We start from the raw sequence: 23742 nt of genomic DNA, 5'->3' as shown, positions 1-23742 counted from the left end.
GATACAGCGCCAATGGCACAGCAGACAGATCTGGATGAAAATATGAACACGATCCTCCTCGTTCTTTACCCGCCAGTATATCCACAGTAATTTTGATGTTAATAAGCATTTGCCGATCATAAACCAAAATAGCAGTAACATCCTGGACCAGGAGCGAGACGAACAAAACAAACACAAACAGGACAGGTACAGGTATGGTACAGGTACCATAGTACCGAGACAGCTCTCGTTAGAGTCACAAATGATTTGCTCTTATCATCCGATCGTGGTTGTATCTCTCTATTAGTGTTACTTGATCTTAGTGCTGCATTTGACACCATTGACCACAACATTCTTTTAAATAGACTAGAAAACTATGTTGGCATTAGTGGAATTGCACTAGCATGGTTTAAATCATACTTATCTGACCGTTATCAGTTTGTAGCAGTAAATGAAGAGATGTCTCATCGATCACAAGTTCAGTATGACGTACCACAAGGCTCAGTACTAGGACCATTGCTGTTCACTCTGTACATGCTACCATTAGGAGATATCATTAGGAAACATGGAATTAGCTTCCACTGTTATGCCGACGATACTCAGCTGTATATTTCTTCAAAACCTAACGAAACTTACCAATTCACAAAATTAACAGAATGCATAGCTGATATAAAAAAATTGGATGACTCGTAATTTCCTACTTCTAAATTCTGAAAAAACAGAGATTCTAATTATTGGACAAAAAACTTCCTCGCGTAATAATCTAGAATACTGTCTAACACTTGATGGCTGCTCTGTTAAGTCTTCGTCGTCGGTTCTAGTGTCTAGTATCTGTAAAACGGCATTTTTCCATCTTAAAAATATATCTAAATTACGCCATATGCTCTTATTGACAAATGCGGAACAATTAGTTCATGCGTTCATGACCTCAAGGCTAGATTATTGTAATGCTCTACTGGGTGGTTGCCCTGCACGCTTAATAAACAAACTACAGCTAGTTCAAAACGCAGCAGCTCGAGTTCTTACCAGAACCAGGAAGTATGACCATATTAGCCCAGTTCTGTCAACACTGCATTGGCTCCCTATTAAACATCGTATAAATTTTAAAATATTGCTGATTACTTACAAAGCACTAAATGGTTTAGCTCCGCAGTACTTGAGCAAGCTCTTAACGCATTATAGTCCTTAACGTCTATTGCGATCTCAAAATTCTGGCCAGTTGATAATACCTAGAATATCAAAATCGACTGCTGGCGGTAAAGCCTTTTCCTATTTAGCACCAAAACTTTGGAACAGTCTTCCTAACATTGTCCGGGAAGCATACACACTCTGTCAGTTCAAAGCAAGATTAAAGACACACTTCTCTTTGACCTAGCATTCACATTACACATTATAGACTTCTATAATTCAATGTTAGGCTGCATAGATTAGGTCAGTCGGAACCGGGAACACTTCCCATAAATCCTGATGTACTCGTTACATCATAAGAAGAATGGCATCTAGGCTAATTTTAGTGTCTTTGTTTATCCCTGCCGGATCCAGGCCCCCAGACGAGGGACCTTCGCCTGGACCCGATGACAACGCAGTGCTGAAGTGCCAACTAGTCTCTCCCTATAGAGGATCCCTTTACCACTCTACAGATAAAGCGTTTTCGGAAAATTAGTTTTGCGTACCTACCCCGAAGTGATAAAATAAAATAAAATTCTGTATCAAAATTTATAAGGAAAGACCAGTACTTTGTTTAGGCTTGGTTTGTAGGGAATTACAAACCTGCGCACATATATTCAAAGGCACATAACTATAGAACCAATTCTTAATGTGCATGTGAACGACATCAGCGTTTATCACAGGTTCGCGTTTAAAGTCTGTGTAGAGAGAATGGTGTCGTCTTAGCGGCCCCTAATTTAATAACAAATGATCGTTGCGACGGAAGCGAATCAATCAAAACTAACCTTAGCTGGAAAATAACTTTATTAAAGAACCGCTATAAAGCCAAAACAATCTCTGTTACATTAAATTATACATTTATCTCTGTAAAGCTGCTTTGAAACAATCTACATTGTTAAAAGCGCTATATAAATGAAGATGACTTGACTTGACTTGACTATACATGCCCATTTCCCTTCAGTGCCCTCAGGGGACTGTTCTGCCAACCCCACCACCTTGTGTGCAGCGGTCTCCGGCAAACCCATATCTCAGTGTCCACCCAGAAATGTAGCGGCACTGGGATGCTCGCCCCCTCAACTGATTGTCAGAGAGCAATCAATTCGGCTGTTCTCTGATGGTTATCCACTTCAGGGTACCGAATTGGTCGCTCTAGTAACATTAGAGAGTCTCTCGAGAGAGAGATTGGTTCCCTTAGTAGATTTTTAGCAGCGTGAAACTACTGCTAAATATATCTCAATGGGTCCTGCACACAGGGGGGAACTTGTCCAAAGTTGTAGGCCCCGAGCAGGCTCTGGTTGTGGAACAGGTGGAAAAGGCTTTTCCAGGGGTGGGGATGTTCCTTCCCACAACAGAAAGATCGGGTTTATAGCTGGTATTTTATCGTTCCTAAGACGGATGCAGGGTTGCGTCCAATTTTAGATCTGTGCACTGAGGCGAATCGTGACACAATCAGTTCCGAGGACTGGTTTGTCACTGTAGATCTTTAGGACACATACTGCCATATTCCATCTTTCCTCAACTCAAGAAATTCCTCAGGTTGCTTTTGGGAGCAAAGCATACCAGTATTAGGTTCTTCCTTTCGGCCTAGTCTTGTCACCCCGCACTTTAGCTCATTGTGGAGCAGACGGCGGTTCGGCATTGAGATGTCTTCCTCCCTACATGAAAGTATGGGGGTTTAGGCTGAACACAAAGAAAAGTGTGCTTTCTCCATTACAGAGGACCACTTTTTAAGGTGTGGTGTGTGATTCGACCACAATGCAGGTACGTCTATCTCCTGCTCGTATCAGTTCGATCCTTACAGCCGTGAGCAAGATAAAGCTAGGCCAGTCAGCGTCTATATATTTATATTTATAAAACAGTTATGTCCGGTCGAACGATGTATTAATTAACTTCAGATTGGATTATGTTGGTAATAGGCACTTACCTAATGCTAAAAGATGTTTCGTGCCTCTAACAAGTGCGTTCGATCTTCTTTTTGATCTGAATGGTATGTGTAAAACACTTGAGTTTTGCCACAGACTTGTCCCAGCGTCTAGAATGCAACTGAATGCTTTTTCAAGCGCCTTCATACTTGAAAAAACACTTTTAAACAGGAAATGATGGAATATTTACGTACATATTTACAGAGGGTCTATTCGCACAGGATTAGTATTACCTGAGGTAATTTTTCCGGACCTTTTTACAGAAGGTGAAAGTCACTGTAATCTTTACTGACATTGTCCACAATGATTACTGAGATGTGTTGGAAAGTTTTCTTTCATCGACACAAGACCAGGAGACGTTGGGATCACGTTCAAACAAAGTTATTTTTTATTGAGCGTGGCTGCGGTGCTTCCAACATTATCTAACTAAGGGAACTTTACATGGTTTCTTTATAGGCATTTCAGTGGGCTGTCCTTAAAGGTGCTGAACTTACACAGCCTTTAGGGATGACTACTGAATCTAATCATCTAAAGACAATAGAGGCAATTACCCCCAACTGAGATAATGGTACCCCCCAAATTGTATAAACAACACATGGTCACGAGAACTAAGACTAGGTAAACATTCACACATAGTTCAACTCTTAGTAGAAAGATTAAAGACTAACAAAACCCCTTCAAAGGAAACTGTTAAATCTAATCAGTAAATGGATGCCCTCATGTTCACCTTGAATGCCCAATACAGTATAGTTCACCTTAGTTTTTTATGTGATGTTATGTAAGGAAGTAGGATCAGCAGGTCTAAAACATATTCTTAAATTTGTAACCCTTCAGTCCCCTCTTTGAGAGTTCTTAAAAAACTCTCACAAAATACAAATTTAGACACTTAAAAGTTCATTCTTGTAACTTGAAAAAGTTACAGGCACAAGCATGATCTGTGTTGTTCATCTGTAATTGCATGCTGACACAGAAACAAAACATGCAATTAGGGTCCGTGAAGTCTCTGCGTTGTGTATTTTTTTCTTTTTCTTTTGGGATAGTTCGTTCAGCAGTGGGTCTAGTTGTCTTCTTGAGGTTGTGGCTTCATATGCAGGTGAGACGGTCGTTGCATATGGATCTTGGAACAGCCATCAAGTGGTATCTGTACAGAGGAAGAAAGAAAACAGAAAACAGAGCAGTATTTCTTCAAACACTAGGGTTGTATGTTTTTTAGAGTCTGCTGTTGTTGTTTCATTCTTTCCCTATTTCTTAATTGTTTTGACACCTATGGAACAGTGAGGTGAGGATGGACTATGGTTGGGAAGGGCCTTTAAGGGAATCTTCACCGCAGGGTGGGCCCCCGAAGCTTATTGCTTTCGGTTCTTCCCCGGGGCTCCTCACTGGTCCATGTGTCCTATCCTATCCCTGTTGTGTGCACACTGTACAGTGTGTGAGAAAATTGCCACATTTCCATTCTCCAGTGAAACATCAGTCATAGTAGACATCATATATAGAGCATAGTTGCCTGACCGGACTCTTCTGTGGTATAACATTTAAGGCTGTGAGTATACTGAATGTCCCCCAAACAAAGGCTGTGACAGTCAATAAGTCTTTCATCTTTGTTGTAAGTTACTGGGGAGATTAAGCAATCACAGCCCAAATGGTTAACACCTCAAAAAGCTTACCCACGAGTCCAATGACGAGGGGAGGGGTTGCTTCAAAGTAGCAAACAAATTTAGTAAAAGCTGCATAACATTGTTAACTTGTCTTAAGTTATTTTTGTTTTTTCTACATACTTTTCCAAAATGTCCGTGCTTGCCACAGTAAGAACAACTGGCTTCTCTAGGACTTTTGCGTTTCTTTTGCTTCTCTGAGTTGACCTTAACAGAAACTGCTGCAATTCTTACTCTCTCTTTGACATCAGAGTCTCTTTCCCAAGTAACTAAACTGTCCAAATTGTCTTGCAGGGTTCTCATACACCATGTGATGTTTAAGTAAGGCAACGCCTTTCTGTGTTCTGGCAAAAGACAATGAAACCATGTGCGAACCAAAGGGCCATTATCATCTAACACCTTCTCTGAAGTGTCTGCAATTCCACTGTACGCTGCAGCTGACTGACAGAATCGTTCTGTGTACTCACAAACAGTTTCACCCTTCTTCTGTAAACAACTAGTGAGCTTTGACTAGTCCATGTTCGGTCCAACAATGTTTTTTAACACTTTAACAACTTCCTCACTCAATTCATCTTTACTAGCCTGTTGCAGTTCAGAATTATTTACAGCACTTTCAAAATCATTGAATTCTGACTCAGTCAAGATCTGTGATATTAGCTGGGTGACTTCAGCTAGAGTCATATCATAGAGCCGCATTTTGCTGATCAGTGCTCTTCTAAATTCAGAAAAAATTGTGCATGCTGAGAGTAAACTCTGGGAGAGTCTATCTATATCCTTAGGACCTAAAGCTGTGTTGACTGCTTGTATTGGGGTTGCAGATGGAACTGGTGCATCAACCCCTTTTCCCCTACTCTGAGCCTTTTGTCTTGCTCCACACACTTCAACGGCATTTACATCTTTCCTCATTGCATTGACATTGTCCTCTATTCTATCAAAAGACTGTAAATCAGGATAGCTTTCATCTGACTGTTGGTTTTCTGAGTCACATTTGGTTGAGGCCTTGAGGCCCACCGTTTTCTTGAGAGAGAACACTTGAGTGTGCAATTGTTTGTTCTGTTCTTTTAACTTAGCAATACACTGAGCTTGTTCTTGTACAATGGATAAGCTAAATTCTCTGTGACAGAAGATAATACCTTTCACATTTTTCTTCCTGATACATGCACCCAACACTTTCTTGCAATCTTCAATTGACCATACTTTGTCTGCATCAATGCCAAATTTCTTTGTTAACCCTTGTGTGGTGTTCATATTTTTGTTACTCAGCCAGTGTTCGTGGGTCTGGTGGACCCGCTGCATTTTTGGGTTTTTAATTCAACACAATCAAAAATGTTATGTTAAAATACTCAACAGATGTTTACTTCATCCCAATTACAAGCAATATAAACAGCATATATGGTTAATATTTTCTCTTTACCTTTGTTAGATCACATTTAAGAATTGCAACCTCGTGAGGGAATGGCAGGAGTAGAAACACAAAACTCACTCTTGCACTCTTTCACACTTACACACAATCTCTCTCTCACACGCACGCACACACACACTCATGCACACACCCACAACACACACACACAGACACACACAAAACACACACCCACACACACACACTCACTTGGATATGTGGTGTACGGTCACTCTCCATAGGCATAATGGTTTTTCTAATGTACAAACTGTATAATCTATCCCCCTACACTAACCCTACCCCTAAACCTACCAATCACAGAAAACTTTTGGCATTTTTTGAATTTCAAAAAACACCATTTAGTATGTTTTAGTATGAGGACACAGATGTCGTCATAAACCATGTTTACGTTGTAATACCCATGTTATTATACACATTTGTGTCCTCATAAACCATATACAAGAACATACCCACACTAACAGCAGGCCCTGACAGGAGGAGGACTGAGTAAAGGTACACAGGACCTACAATTTCCACACTTTTATTAGCCCCGGGTCCAGTGGACCCGAACATCCTGTGTGTAATATAAATGTGTAGGGGGGGTGTACAGTGTGTTTTCATTGAAAATGTGTTCTGATATATATTCCTCACAGAAAATGAGCCAAGGCCAATGAGTCTCAGTTTGAAAAAATAATTAATTGTATCATTTTTCTTTTGATAAAAAATGAAAACGGGTCCAACAGACCCGAACACCATACAAGGGTTAAATTCAATCTGACTGGCTCAGTCACGATGGAGTCCATGTGCTCTGATAACAAAGACTTGAATTCACTATCTGTCCATAAAGGTGTAATCAGTCTAGTACTTTTCCTAAACATTTTGTGAATTTCTATGTTACCACACAAACAAACACTAAACTTCTCTGATCAACAGAGGGTACACGTTAACACAGATCAACTGTTGTTAACCTTCCTTGCCCAGAGCAAAGGATAACACAAATTACTAGCACTTTACGCTAAGACTTCCCTGCCTGACAAGAACAGAGGATAAATTTCATCTCTAAAAGACAACTTTAGAGGATAACTTAGTTAACCAAACCCTGCAGCTGTTTGTTAACTTCTTCTCTGAACGGCGCAGAGGAAAACAATTTTGTACTGGTCTGCAAAGGTTCTTTGAATGGAGTGAAACTCACCAAGTCTTTCGTTTGTAGAGAAAGATTCCGTCTGGAAAAATTCAGTCTTTGAGATCTTTTTGGAGCTTGAAGTTTTCAATCTGGAGGAAGCTGGAAAGATTCAGTCTGGCAATCTTTGCCAGATCTTTGTTGAGCTTGAAGTTTCAAGATTCAGATCTTTGAGCTTGAAGTTCTTTGAGTTTCCTTTTTCTCCATCCGGGTCACAGGGCACCATCTGTCGTCTTTTGTTTTCTTTCTTACTCTGTGCAGATAAACACTTGATGGCTGTTCCAAAAATCCATATGCAACAACATCTCACCTGCATATGAAGCCACAACCTCAAGAAGACAACTAGACCCATTGCTGAACGAACTATCCCAAAAGAAAAAGAAAAAAATACACAACACAGAGACCTACGGGAACTTCAGTCATCCATCAGAGAACTTGAACAAACTACAACAAGACATTCTTGATCTTTACACCATATGACTGAAGATAACTCTTCATGGTTCGGAAACCTGTTAGTATCAAGTGTGTCAACCAACAAATGACTCACGTCCAGCACAAGGAAATAACAGTTTTCAACCAGAAAAGACTATTACTCGTAAGGACTTCACGGACCCTAGTTGCATGTTATGTTTCTGTGTCAGCATGCAATTACAGATGAACAACACAGAACATGCTTGTGCCTGTAACTTTTTTCAAGTTACAAGAATTAACTTTTAAGTGTCTAAATTTGTATTTTGTGAGAGCGGAATAACAAATTTAAAGAATCTATTTCAGATATGCTTCCTTACATAAACATCATGGTGAAGAATTCTGATTTTAGCATTTGAGGTTTTAATTTAGATTCCAATATAGACTGAGAAAGTTTAGCAGCGGTTATGGTGATTATATCAAGAGATTCCGGCCAGTCCTGTTTCTCTAAATGAGTCAATTCCTGAGACTCTCACCCTCACCCTTTGTCCTTATGCATTTCCTGACCAGTAAGCTCAATGTACAGCTGTGCTTTTGTCTCTGTGATCATGTGAAGGTATGGGTGATACCGTTAGGCTGATTGGATTAGCACACGAATGATTCACTGAGAATCTCACCTTTTGTTCTGCAAATGGCTTTCGGACCCAAATGGCTCTTGGAGCCTTATGCTGATTGAATTAGGATTGGCCAGACCCTCAGTCTAGGGTGTTACCTAAACCTGTTACATGCTTTGTTTGAATTTGTCTCCACCTTCAAAAGTCCCTCCTCCTAAAATGCCTATAAGATACCATGTAAAGTTCCCTTAGTTAGATAATGTTGGATTCCTGCAGCCACGTCAACGCGAAGTCCTCAATAAAGAATAACTTCTTTAACGTGATCCCAAAAGTCTCCTGGTCTTCGATTCTGAGTTTACAACAGATGGCACATTCGGACAGGACTAAAATCAAAATCACTGAGAAGCTCTGGTAATAATTACTTTACCCCACCTCTCCATGTTGAACTAGTCCCGTCCGAATAGGGCTTTTGTTGTGCATGCCTGATTTCACACAAGACAGGCACTGGTCACTATGGCATTGTTGGTATGGACCAGGGCTATTCAACTGGCGGCCCGCAGGCCAAATCCGGTCCGCCAATCATCTCCATCTGGCCCGAGGGCACCCCAACCTCCCTCCTCCTCTTTTCCTGGCAGTGTGGCTAATTTAGTGTGATACACGCTCCGACTGACCTGAGAAAGATTTTACGTGCGAATTGCTATTTCAGCAGTTATTATGTGTGTTTCTGTCGACTGAACCAGCTATACCAATCATTTGTGAATTAATTATTCTTTTGGTTTGATTCTTTCTAAAGGTGCATGCATAACAGTCTGAAACTATTAAGATTCATTCAGACCGCTCTGTCACTGAATCATCTGAAGCAGTTTCTTGGTCAATAAAAACAAATAGAGAACAAATCGCGCTGTTTTCTGTTGTTTCAGCACGGCCCAGTACAGAGTTGTTTACTCGCAGTCCCAGACACTATTATTAAACAGCGTTGTGACAACCAGTGGGAAGCGTTTCAATTCTACAGACACCTCTCTGTTACAAATCACTCAATGATTTAACTAGTATTGATTTAAATTATTTAACTATAGTATAGCCTCAAAATTCCCAACAAGACTGATGAGGAAAGCAGGATAAACATTGTGCCATGAATGAAATTAGAAGACTTTATGGACTTTATGGTTTGAGCAGAAATGTGGAATATTTATATTGAATACTTTGTTATAGTCATTTATATTGCATTAGATTTATTAGGTGGGTAGAGGAATATAGGCTAAAATTCATTTTTGTTATGAAATTATGTCAGTTTCTTTGTGAAGGTGGGTATAGTTGTTAACCTGTGTTTAGGCATTTTTTATACAGTGGGAGTGAGTAGCCTGTGGTTGTCAAGTCTCACTGTCAGAATATTTTCATTTAAGCATAACAATTATAAATAATTATTATTATTTCTTATTAATAGCTATGAGCTTGTGTAATTAATGTATTTGTTCCAAGGAAAATAGTTGTACACAGCTGTAAATTATCAAGTTTTTATTTATTATGGTCTTATATATCTGCATACTGTTGGGTACAACATCTCCAAGTAAATACAATATTTTTTTTTTAGGTTTATTTTAGCTTGTTTAAACTGTTATGTTTCAATAAATAATGTTTCAATAAATAAGCTAAACCCCCAAACCCACCCACCGCCCACTTCAACTTTTCGATTTGATAATCAGGCCCTCGAATGAAGCTAGTTGAATAGCCCTGATCAAGACGTTCACATAGTGTAAATCTGGACGCAGCGCGGGTTCCCTTGAAAGGGAACGCATCGTTTACGACTGTAACCTCGGTTCCCTAAAGAGGGGACGTCTCGGTTACATATGTAACCCTTGTTCCCTGAGTAGGGAATGGAGACGGTACGTCAGTGACAACGAAATGGGGGTTTCGCATAGAAAGCCTATCAACTTCGAGATTTAGAAAACGAGCCAATGGCAATGGAAATGCCTTGGGTCTACGGATTTTGTATGCGTAACTCCGCCCCACCTCGTGGGTATATAAGGAAGTACGCTGGCATAGCGCAGTATGTTTTCTCGCTGAGGAGCCGAGACTGGCACGGAGGGCGCGTACTGGACAGAGCAGTGCCAAGGCTGGGTCTGCCTCCTCCGAGGGCAGCGCTTGCAGGTTCACCACCTGGTCTCGAAAGGGTGTGGTGGGAACCTCGGGCACATATCCAGGCCGGGGTCTCAGGATCACGTGAGAATTAGCCGGCCCGAATTCCAGGCACGCTTCGTCAACGGAGAATGCCTGCAGGTCCCCTACCCCCTACGGCCAGTGCAACCAGGAGTGCTGTCTTCATTGACCGGAATTTAAGCTCCACTGATTGCAGAAGCTCAAAGGGAACACTCTGCAGGGCAGTTAACACCACTGAGAGGTCCAAAGAGGGAACAAGAGGAGGGCGAGGAGGATTCAGTCTCCTCGCTCCTCTCAGGAACCTGATGATCAGGTCATGCTTTTCTAGAGACTTACCTTCAACTGCATCGTGATGTGCGGCAATAGTGGCAACATACACTTTCAGGGTGGAGGGAGACAGCCTTCGCTCCAACCCATCTTGCAGGAAGGAAAGCACGACACTGATCGGGTATCTCCGGGGGTCTTCTCGGTGAGAAGAACACCAGTTGACGAAGAGGTTCCACTTCAACGCATAGGCATGTCTCGTGGACGATGCTCTAGTGGAAGTGATGGTAGCCACCACCGCTGGTGGTAGGGTACTCAAACCTGCCTCGTCCCGTCCAGGAGCCACACGTGGAGGTTCCAAAGATCGGGACGGGGGTGCCATAGGGTGCCCCGTCCCTGAGAAAGAAGGCCCTTCCTCAGGGGAATTGGCCAGGGAGGTGCTGTCGCAGGGAGTACAAGTTCGGAGAACCAGATCCGCGTGGGCCAGTGTGGCGCAACCAAAATGACCTGCTCCTCGTCCTCCCTGATCTTGCACAGGGTCTGTGCAAGAAGGCTCACTGGGGGAAACGCATACTTGCGTAGGCCCTGCGGCCAGCTGTGCGCCAGTGCATCCATGCTGAGCGTGCCCTCGGTCAGGGAATAAAACAGGTCGCAGTGGGACGAGTCGTGGGAGGCAAACAGGTCTACCTGCGCATCCCTGAACTGATCCCAAATCAGCTGAACCGACCGGGGATGGAGTCTCCATTCTCCGGGGAGAGGCCAAAGCCGTTGAGAGCTCGTCGGCTGCACAGTTCAGGTCTCCCGGAATAAATATGGCTCGAAGTGACCTCAGATGCTTCTGACTCCATAGGAGGAGGTAGCAGGCGAGTTGCGACATACGGCGGGAGCGTAGACCTCCTTGTCGGTTGATGTACACTACTGTCGCGGTATTGTCTGATCGGACTAGTACGTGCTGACCCTTGAGCAACGCATGGAAGCGGTGCAGGGCGAGACGTACAGCCAGCAACTCGAGGCAATTGACATGCCAAAGGCTCTGGGGTCCTGTCCAGGAGCCCGCGGCAGCATGTCCATTGCACATGGCGCCCCAGCCTGTGGTGGAGGCATCTGTCGATACAACAACATGCCTGGAAACTCGTTCTAAGGGCACTCCAGCCCGTAGAAAGCTGAGGTTCATCCACGGGGTGAAGGTCTGACAGCAGGCCGGAGTCACTGGTACTCGGAGCGTGCCGTGTTGCCATGCCCACCTCGGGACTCGATCGCGAAGCCAATGCTGAAGCGGTCCCATATGAAGCAATCCGAGCGGCGTTGCTGTGGCTGCGGATGCCATATGCCCCAGGGTCCTCTGAAATAGTTTCAGTGGAACCGCACTCTTGCCCTCGAATTGACGGAGGCAAGTCAGCAGTGACTGCACACACTCGCTCTGCTGTGAAGGGAGCGGTTCAAGACGCGCAGGTCCAGGATTGGCCGTAATCCACTGGATTTCTCCGGGACAATGAAGTAGGGGTTGTAGAACCCGGACCTCATTTTGGCTGGAGGAACAGTCTCGATCGCATCTTTCACCAGTAGGGTAGCAACCTCCACTCTCATGATAGGGGCATCGCGGGGCTGCAGAGGGCAGGGGTGCCTTCCTGCGGCTTCCTCCACGATGTGGCCCGGGTGGAGGCTGCTGCTGGGGCCGTGCGGGAGGGCGCCCTTGGCGGCGAGCAGACTGAGGAACCTGTGCCGACGGCTGGGTGGAGGCAGCAGCGGGCCGTCGGGGCAGGATGTGCTTTATCGCCTCAGTCTGCTTATGAGCGGTTGAGAACTGTCTAGGATATGGGGGTGTCGAGGAACCGGGTCCGCTCGGCATCCCGCATATCGGCCAGGTTCAGCCAAAGATGTCACTCCTGGACCACGTTAGTGGCCATCACCTGACCCAGGGAGCGTGCGGTCACTTTCGTCGCCCGGAGAGCGAGGTCAGTGGCGGCACGCAGCTCATCGAAGAGCCCTGGGTCAGTCCTACCCTCGTGCATGTCCTTGAGCATCTGGGCCTGATAGACCTGCAGAATGGCCATTGCATGCAGTGAGGCGGCTGCCTGTCCCGCGGCTCTGTAGGACTTCGCCACGAGAGTGGACGAAAACCTACAGGCCTTGGATAGGTGATTAGGATCACCCCGAGAAGAAGCGCTCTGAGGACACAGTTGGTATTGGGGTTGGACGCTGACGTTGATCAGAGGCCGCACCCAAAAACCAGTCATCCAACCGCGAGCGCTGAGGACAGGGTGGAGGGTTCCACTCTAACCCAATGCTCGCGGTGGCCCGGGAATGCATGGCCGTCAGCTCGGGATCAGACTCGGGCAATGCTGGCACTATGTGAACTCGCTGAAATCGCCGTCACACCAACACCAGAGAGTCGCTCGTCTCGAAGAGGTGAAGAGAGAAAGAGATGCTCTTGGCTCCTAAGCAAAAACATACTGCGCTATACCAGCATACTTCCTTATATACCCATGAGGTGGGGCGGAGTTACGCATGCAAAATCCGCAGACCCAAGGCATTTCCATTGCCATTGGCTCGTTTTATAAATCTCGAAGGTGATAGGATTTCTATGCGAAACCCCCATTTCGTCGTCACTGACGTAACTCGTAGTGACCACGAAAGGGAACAAGATGCTGCAACGCCACTTGCTTTGGCCTATCAGAAGCTTACAATGTTTGGTCTGGGTGCGCTTTATAGCTTCCGACCAAGACATCAACCGCCTATACGCCAGTGGACCGACTTCACAAGTGCTTCAATCACGACGCATGACTTCCGACTGATGACGTTGTGTTCATTTCCTCGTTCTGAGTTCCACACGGTTCCGCACATAAACAACTGAGAGAAACGTTTCAACAGATGAAACATGAAGCCAAATAAATATATGATTATGACGATATATGGTCTGTATCTGTTTTTCATGTGGCTCTGGGTATTTTTATAACAATAAATGATGAGAAATGCTTAAATGAGAAATGCTAAGCAGGTGTAGTTTATTATAAAACATTACAAATAATGCACTTTTGACAGAAAAGCGTGATTCGAGATTGTTGTTTACTAATTATCTGGGATCAAGATGTGATTTTTTATGTTGTTGATTTAGATGCCTTTACAAGACTATTCTTTCTTTCCTATAGCAATTCATAATTGGATTTTTTCCTCTAGGGATTTATAGTGCACTGTATGATGTAATACTGTAGCAGATGGTTGCATGATTATAAGTTTCTCTCTGATAGTATCTTGTAAGTGAAGAAATTCATAGTTACGGCTGTTTATGATTTATTTCTTATTAATTGAATCACTGTATCAAAAAAAATACCTAGGGTTATATTGTTTTTCTTTTAAATGAGTCGAAACATTTTGCCTTTTCCTTTCCATAATTCTCACTCCAAGCTAATCTGAAAAGGTGGCAACCCTGAGCAAATTATACTTTGGGCTTTGTGTGTGCGTCTAAACGATCAAATATACACAAAAATATGTAAAAATGAACGGCTTGGACATTCACTTAATCACCGTTATGTCTTAAATGGATGTAAATAGTAAAAATATGGTGCATCAGTAGCCTGTTAGATCTGCACTCGGTCTTAAAGGGGCAGCAGTCTAATAAACCTGCTGACGATTGCACCATTAATGTGAATCAAACAACAAAAAGAAAAGAGAAAATCTCTCACAGCTCTTGAATGAATAAATTTGGCTTTAATAAGCTTAAATCTATCCATAATAAACTTTGCAGTGTTATTTTACATTTTAATACTTTATTAGATTTCTTTTTAGGCCATATTACTTACCTGAACAGTAGAACTTCCTGAAATTAAAGCAGGGCTCAGTAGTTTCGGGATTTCTTCGCTGTATTCTCGCTTTTTGCTCGCAGGTTTCTCTGTGTTCCCAACATGTTAATGGCATAGGTGTAAATTCACTCTATATAGCACCAACAGGGCTACCAAAATATGTGATAACCATGCATGTATATTTTTGAATTTTTAAGAGAATAATGTTTATGCGTGGTTATTGAAAAAATAAAAATGAAAGTTGCTGAAATAAGACCACAAAACTCATAATAAATATGTGTCAATAAGACTTTTGACTAATGGATGTTGTCGCTTCGAGTTCTGGCTTCAAAATTATGTGAAAATAGTCTTGCTTTATCGTTCACATAAAACAATACATTGATTTAAATTGATGTAAAACAGGTTTTGCTTGGAAAGCCAATATGCGAGGGGGGCGTGAACGAGGAGTGGTTTACACCTGAGAATACAATGTCCCACCCACTCTGTTATAATGAGCCATTCATTCAGGTGTGACACTGACTGAGCCACAATGCAAGGACAAAAGATATATTTAGAAGAAGACTTATATTGACCATTTAAGATTTTGCTTACATCTATCTTGTAAATATGTTTTGCTATTTTATTAAAAAGGTTACAATTACAACAATAATTACAATTTCAACAATATTTCAAGTGTACTCTTTCTTTGTAAAAAAAAAATGATTATAGGCCTACATTTTATCTATGTATTCATTAGTTTGAATATAGCCAACATTGGAACAGCTAACATCTTAGTTGATGACTTTATTTTTGACAAAAATAGTATTTTATATATATAGAAATTGCTAAACAAAAGCTTATTTGATGTGGCAGTATATTATACAGTAAAAACTGTACCCAAATCTAGTCAACAAAATGTTGTCTTTCATATTTCGCCTGACTGTAACGTTGTTTTTATGAAATATTAGGGCATATAAATGTTAATTTGCAGTTTAATACGTTGCTTATACAAATAGCCTACATTTTATTTCAACATATTTCAGTCGATTTTTACTCATCTCAGTATAGCAATACAGTTTGCTAAAACATCATCATTCATTCACACGCGCGATTTAAATTTAAACTGTCTTTTTGCGAGCTGTGGTAAACAGCGCATCTCTGCCGTTCATTCATTCACAAACAGAAACCCGATTCACGTGAGAAGGAAAAAAACTTACTACATACATATTCCTCAGCTCAGTCGGATCCTTGCTCCTCGATATACCCGCACTTCTGAGGGACATTTTCCATTATTATTATTCCTCACAGCGCTGCGAGACGTGTAAACAAGTAATGATCTGAATAAACTTGTGTTTTCTCGAGCTGATATGGGGGCGTTCACAGGTTTGCGTGGATTGCCTCATTCATTTGCGTTTGAATAGCGCGCGCTCTCCGTAGCGGAGTCACATTACATTTGAATGAGCTGTAATTAGCTCGACTGGAATCGCTCTCTTTTAAAGGGTTAGTTCACCCAAAAATGAAAATTCTGTCAGTAATTACTCACCCTCATGTTGTTCGAACCATGTAAGTCTTTCGTTCATCTTTGGATCACAAATTAAGATATTTTTTATGAAATCTGAGAGCTTTCTCACTCCTCCAAAGGCTTTCAGAGGGACCCAAATTCGCCGGCCCAGAATAGTTATTAAAAACATTGTTAAAATAGTCCAAGTGACTACAGTGGCTCTACATTAAGTTTATCATGCGACGACAATACTTTTTGTGCGGACAAACAACAAAAATAACGACTTTATCCAACTATTAGTGTTCTTCAATGTGGGCCTCTGACGAGAGTTCACGGGAGCGCCAGGACGCATGCGCGAGAACTGAGATTACGGCGTTCTTCTTCTACTCCTACTTGTTACTGGCTGCTCACTCCTATTACCGCCATCTACTGTACAAGATGACGCCCCGACATTGCCGGAAGCGCAAAACGGTCTGTTTATAAGCAGAGGAAGACGCGTGCTGTATGTAAGCTATTGAATTCGACACTTATTGTGATTTACGTCTCGATGAACATGATGTCGGGACGTCATCTTGTACAGTAGATGGCGGTAATAATACTCCCAAGGAGTGAGCAGCCAGTAACAAGTAGGAGTAGAAGAAGAACGCCGTAATCTCAGTTCTCGCGCATGCGTCCTGGCGCTCCCGTGAACTCTCGTCAGAGGCCCACATTGAAGAACACTAATAGATGGATAAAGTCGTTATTTTTGTTGTTTTTCCCCACAAAAAGTATCGTCGTCGCATGATAAACATAATGTAGAGCCACTGTAGTCACTTGGACTATTTTAACGATGTTTTTAATAACTATTCTGGGCCGGCGAGTTTGGGTCCCTCTGAAAGCCTATGAAGGAGTGAGACAGCTCTCAGATTTCATCAAAAATATCTTAATTTGTGATCCGAAGATGAACGAAGGTCTTACATGGTTGGAAGAACATGAGGGTGAGTAATTACTGACAGAATTTTCATTTTTGGGTGAACTAACCCTTTAATACAGATTTCACAAGATGATAATATTTGTTTTTTATATAAATTACTTCATTTAAAAGAAGAGAATTCAAGCTTCATGCCTGTGTGTCTGTATGCCTGTTTGAGTATTCGCTGAGTTATTGTTCATTTTCGGATGCGTTTCAGAATGGACTTCACTGGCAGAGAGAAGGCAGAACTCGCTTCGTGTTTATTTTTCTTTATTTGGCAAAAAGCACAACACTTTGTTTTTATTGTGAGTATACACAAAAATAATACACATTTAACAGAATCGATTGATTGAACTGATAAAAAAAAAAAAAAGCGAGCCTATCGCGCCGGCGCGATTGCCGACCTCAGGGGGTTAATAGGAAAGATTGAGAACTTAGGAAAGTCCTCTGGGTGATATCTCTTTAAGATATCTCCCGAAACCAGGTGCTACCCCCTGGGGTACATGGATTAACCCAAACAACTCTTAACAATATTTGTGTAACCCTTTTGTTCTGGTCTGGGTATTTAAGGCGAGGTGACAGAGCAGTCTTTGGGACCCTTTACCAGGATCATCCCCCATACAAGTGCTGTTTCAGTGTTTTCCTGTTGGAAAGCACTGGCACATCACTGTGTGTCTCTGTCAGGAATACATTGCTTACTTTTAGAGTCATCTTTGAGTAAATGATGTCATGTATTTATTATTTTTGAATTGGCTTTTAATCATTAGGGCCCGAGCACCGATGGTGTGAGGACCCTCTTGGAATTGCTCTGTTTATTAGGGCCCGAGCACCGATGGTGTGAGGACCCTCTTGGAATTGCTCCGTTTATTATTATTATTATTATTATTAGGGCCCAAGCACCGATGGTGTGAGGACCCTCTTGGAATTGCTCCGTTTATTAGGGCCCGAGCACCGATGGTGTGAGGACCCTCTTGGAATTGCTATGTTTATTATTATTATTCTTCTCCGCATTTAATCGCATTTTTGAGGGCCTAAACATGCTCGAAAACTCGCGAAACTTTGCACACGTGTCAGAACTGGCGAAAATTTACATCTGATATAGGTTTCAGAATTGGGCGGGGCAAAATGGCTCGATAGCGCCACCTATAAAAGTTCAACGGAGTGCGCCTCCCACTGTGTTCCACGTACGTGTACGAAATTCGGTACATATATGTAATGACCTAATACCTACAAAAAAGTCTCTTGGAGCATAGCCCTAAACCCAACAGGAAGTCAGCCATTTTGAACTTCCTCTCAGATTTTTGTGCAGTTTTTGCTATTTTCAGGCCTCGTACTTTTTAACGAACTCCTCCTACAGTTTTAATCTGATCATCTTCAAATTTGGTGAGTGTAATCTTAAGGCCTTTGCGACGTTAAATTGCGAAGATCTTGAGTTTTCGTCGAAGGGCGGGTCCTCGGCGGCCTGACAAATTTCGATGTTTCGCCATGAAACAGGAAGTTGCTGTAACTCAGGCATGGAATGTCCAATCTGCCCCAAACTTCACACGTTTGATAAGCATTCTGTCCTGAACACATGACCATGCTCATATTCATTTATAGTCATAGCGCCACCTGCTGGCAACAGGAAGTGACATGTTTAACACTGTTGTGGACTCCTAATAACATATAAAAAAGTGCCAACAAGTGCTAAACATGCTAACAACATACTAGAAACATGCTAAAACATGCTAGCAAACACTTAGCTAAGTGTTAAAGCATGCTATTACTGCAATTGAATAGGAATTTGCTGTAACTCAGGCATGGAATGTCCAATCTGCCCCAAACTTCACACGTTTGATAAGAATCATGGCCTGAACACATGTCCATGCTCAAATTCAGTTATAGTAATAGCGCCACCTACTGGCAACAGGAAGTGACATGTTTAACACGTTGATGCTGTTCTAGCAACATGTTAAAAATGCCATTGAGTTCTAAACATGCTAGAAACATGTTAAAACATGCTAGCAATACTTAGCTAAGTGCTAAAGCATGCTAATTCAATGAAACAGGATGTTGTTGTTACTCAAGAAGGCAATGTCCAATCTGCGCCAAACTTCACACTTTTGATAAGCGTTCTGTCCTGAACACATGACCATGCTCATATTCAGTTACATTTATAGCGCCACCTGCTGGCAACAGGAAGTGACATGTTAAACACTGTTGTGGACTCCTGATAACATATAAAAAAGTGCCAGCAAATGCTAAACATGCTAACAACATACTAGAAGCTAAAACATGCTAGCAAACACTTAACTAAGTGCTAAAGCATGCTATTACTGCAATTAAATAGGAATTTGCTGTAACTCAGGCACGGAATGTCCAATCTGCCCCAAACTTCACACGTTTGATAAGAGTCATGGCCTGAACACATCTACATGAGAATATTCAGTTATAGTAATAGCGCCACCTACTGGTAACAGGAAGTGTCATGTTTAACACGTTGATGCCGTTCTAGCAACATGTTAAAAATGCCATTGACTTCTAAACATGCTAGAAACATGTTAAAACATGCTAGCAATACTTAGCTAAGTGCTAAAGCATGCTAATTCAATGAAACAGGATGTTGTTGTTACTCAAGAAGGCAATGTCCAATCTGCGCCAAACTTCACACTTTTGATAAGTGTTTTGTCCTGAACACATGACCATGCACATATTCAGTTACAGTCATAGCGCCACCTGCTGGCAACAGGAAGTGGCATGTTTAACCCTGTTGTGAACTCCTGATAACATATAAAAAAGTGCCAGCAAGTGCTAAACATGCTAACAACATACTAGAAACATGCTAAAACATGCTAGCAAACACTTAGCTAAGTGATAAAGCATGCTATTACTGCAATTAAATAGGAATTTGCTGTAACTCAAGCATACAATGTCCAATCTGCCCCAAACTTCACATGTTTGATAAAAGTCCTGCACTGAACACATCTACATAGCGATATTCAGATATAGACATAGCCCCACCTACTGGCAACAAAAACTGACATGGTTAACACAGTAATGCAGAACTAACCACATAACTATTGTGTACTAAGCATGCTAGAAACATACTAAACATGCTAGCAACTACTATACCTCCTTAAATGCACATTGCCCAACCATGCTCTGTCTTCCTAAAGCCACCGAGTGACGATGGCACGGGTGCGAGGGCCCTTTCATCGCTGCTTGCAGCTTTAATTATTAGGGCCCAAGCCCTGAAAGGGCGAAGGCCCTATTGTTTTCGGTAGGATTATTTTTATTATTATTTTTTTTTTTTTTCTACTTCTCAGGCACTTTTGGGGCCCTTAACATGCTCGAAAACTCTTGAAACTTTGCACACAGGTCAGAACCCGCGGCCATCAGGGCCGGGCTGAAGCTGGTACCCGGGCGTGGCAGGGGGGCTCGACAGCGCCCCCTGGAACGGGATCCGAACACTTGTCCATAAATCAAACACACTTGCATGTAATAACATGAAACTCGGTACACATATAGATCTCATCGGGCCGAACAACTTTCGTGCTCTAAGTTTTATGCCAGCCCAACAGGAAGTCGGCTATTATGGGTTGTTTGGAAACGCATGCTGTGGAATTTGATGTACTCCTCCTAGAGAATTCATCCAATCTCCTCCAAACTCGGTCAGCATGAAGTCAAGACATTGAGGATGCTAAATTGCGGACGGATTTTTGATATCTCGAACGGTTTGGCCATGGCGAGGAAACAAATTTATGGCGAATAATGAAAACAGGAAGTGTGTTATAACTTCTGCATACATTAACTGATCTTGATGAAACTTCAGCAGTGTGTTCGTGGTAAAAGGCCAATCACATGGATGTGACTATTGTGAGTCAAAATTATAGCGCCACCAACTGGCAGCAGGAAGTGTGTCACAACGCATCAAACTTTAATATTTTTTCGGATGCGTTTGAGACTCTTAGCATGCTTGAAATTGGATGAAACTCGACAGATACATCACATTTATTAGCCAGTAGACATGTGAAAAGTTTCAGAAACGGGCGTGGCAGGGGGGCTCAACAGCGCCCCCTTGAATGGGGTCTGAAAACTTGGTCCATATATCAAACACGCTTGCATGAATTAATATGAAACTCGGTACACATATAGATCTCATCGGGCCGAACAACTTTCCCTCTGTCAAGTTTCACACCAGCCCAACAGGAAGTCGGCTATTATGGGTTGTTTGGAAAACGCTTGCTGTGGAATGTGAAATACTCCTCCTAGAAAATTCAGAAAAGAGAGACACGAAGTGTTATAACTTCTGCACACATTAACTGATCTTGATGAAACTTCAGCAGTGTGTTCGTGGTAAGAGGTCGGTCAGATGGATACAACTATTGTGAGTCAAAGTTATAGCGCCACCAACTGGCAACAGGAACTGTGTCACTTTCAAAATGCTTTTGACAAAATGGGGGGGGTTACTTTTACCCACAGTTACAAAAATCAGTACATATATTGGTCTCATCGAGCCGGACAAGTTTCTAATTTACAGTCATTAAACCTGACCAACAGGAAGTCAGATATTTTGGTTTGAATGTGGATTTATTTGCAAAATCGGCCTCTGAATTTTATATATATATATATTTTTTAAAGTGACAAGACAGAGAATATTACTTGTCCGATATATATATATATATATATATATATATATATATATATAGATATATATTACATTTATTTATATATATATATATATTACATTTATATATATATATATATATATATATATATATATATATATATATATATATACATATATATAAATATAGCTGCGAGCAGCGATGGAGGGCCCAAGCCGGTGACACCGCCACCCCGGTGCCTTTAGTGTAACTAAAGGCACCAGGGTGGCGGTGCCACCGGCTTGGGCCCGCAATCGCTGCTCGCAGCTATATTTATTATTTATTATTTTTCTGTCAACCTTTCGGGCACTTTTGGGGCCCTTAACATGCTCGAAAACTCTTGAAACTTTGCACACGGGTCAGAACCCGCGGCCATCAGGGCCGGACTGAAGCTGGTACCCGGGCGTGGCAGGGGGGCTCGACAGCGCCCCCTGGAATGGTGTCCGAAAACTTTGTCCATAAATCAAACACGCTTGCATATAATAATATGAAACTCGGTACACATATATATCTCATCGGGCCGAACAACTTTCGTGCTCTAAGTTTTACAAAAGCCCAACAGGAAGTCAACTATTATGGGTTGTTTGAAAAACGCATCCTCTGGAATTTGAAATACTCCTCCTAGAAAATTCGTCCAATCGCAACCAAACTCGGTGTGCATGAAGACAAGACATTGAGGATGCTAAATTGTGGACGGATTTTTGATATCTCAAACGGTTTGGCCGTGGCGAGGAAACGAATTTATGGCGAGAAAAGAGAAACAGGAAGGGTGTTATAACTTCTGCATACATTGACTGATCTTGATAAAACTTCTGCAGTGTGTTCATGGTAAAAGGCCGATCACATGGATGTGACAATTGTGAGTCAAAGTTATAGCGCCACCAACTGGCAGCAGGAAGTGTGTCACTTTCAAAACGCTTTGAAATCCCCCTCTTATATTTACCCGATTTGCTTAAAACTTTATGTGTATAATGTAGACACACGGCAGATGTAGACCTAAGAAAGGATTATTGATATCTTAGATACTGTTGCCGTGGCAACGCATCAAACTTTAATATTCTTTTCGGATGCTTTTGAGACTCTTCACATGCTTGAAAATGCATGAAACTCGACAGACACATCACATTTATTATACAGTAGACATGTGCAAAGTTTCAGAAACGGGCGTGGTGGAATGGCTCAGTAGCGCCACCTTTAGTCAAAAATGGGGGCTTCGTTTTTCCTAGAATCACAAAACTTGGTAGGTGTATTGTTCTCATCAAGCAGGACAACTTTCTAATTTACAGTCATTACCTCAGACCCACAGGAAGTCAGATATTTTGGTTTGAATGTGGATTTTCTGGAGAATTTTCTCTCTCTCTCTGTGTGTCTGTGTCTGTGTGTGTGTGGGGGGGGGGATTTGTCTATTCCATTTAATCTTTGTTTTTCAAGGTTTCAGGGGCTTTTGAGACCCTTAACGTGCTCAAAAACTCTTGAAACTTTCCACACAGGTCAGAACCCACGGTCATCAGAGCCGGGCTGAAGCTGGTACCCGGGCGTGGCAGGGGGGCTCAACAGCGCCCCCTTGGACACGGTCTGAAAACTTGGTCCATATATCAAACACACTTGCATGAATTAATATGAAACTCGGTACACATATAGATCTCATCCGGCCGAACAACTTCCGCACTCTAAGTTATTAGCTCCGCCCAACAGGAAGTCGGCTATTATGGGTTGTTTGAAAAACGCATGCTGTGGAATTTGATGTACTCATCCTAGAGAATTCATCCAATCGCCTCCAAACTCGGTCAGCATGAAGTCAAGACATTGAGGATGATAAATTGCGGACGGATTTTTGATATCTCGAACGGTTTGGCCATGGCGAGGAAACAATGGCGAGAAAGGAGAAACACGAAGTAATATAAATTCTGCATACGTTAACTGATCTTGATGAAACTTCAGCAGTGTGTTCGTGGTAAGAGGCCAATCAGATGGATGTAACTATTGTGAGTCAAAGTTATAGCGCCACCAACTGGCATATATATATATATATATATATAAATATAGCTGCGAGCAGCGATGGAGGGCCCAAGCCGGTGACACCGCCACCCCGGTGGCTTTAGTGTAACTAAAGGCACCAGGG

This window comes from Abramis brama, assembly GCF_963993115.1.
Source record: "Abramis brama genome assembly, chromosome: 23".
Taxonomy (NCBI): Eukaryota; Metazoa; Chordata; class Actinopteri; order Cypriniformes; family Leuciscidae; genus Abramis; species Abramis brama.
The sequence above is the reverse complement of the archived record's forward strand: the minus strand, read 5'-3'. Positions refer to the sequence as shown.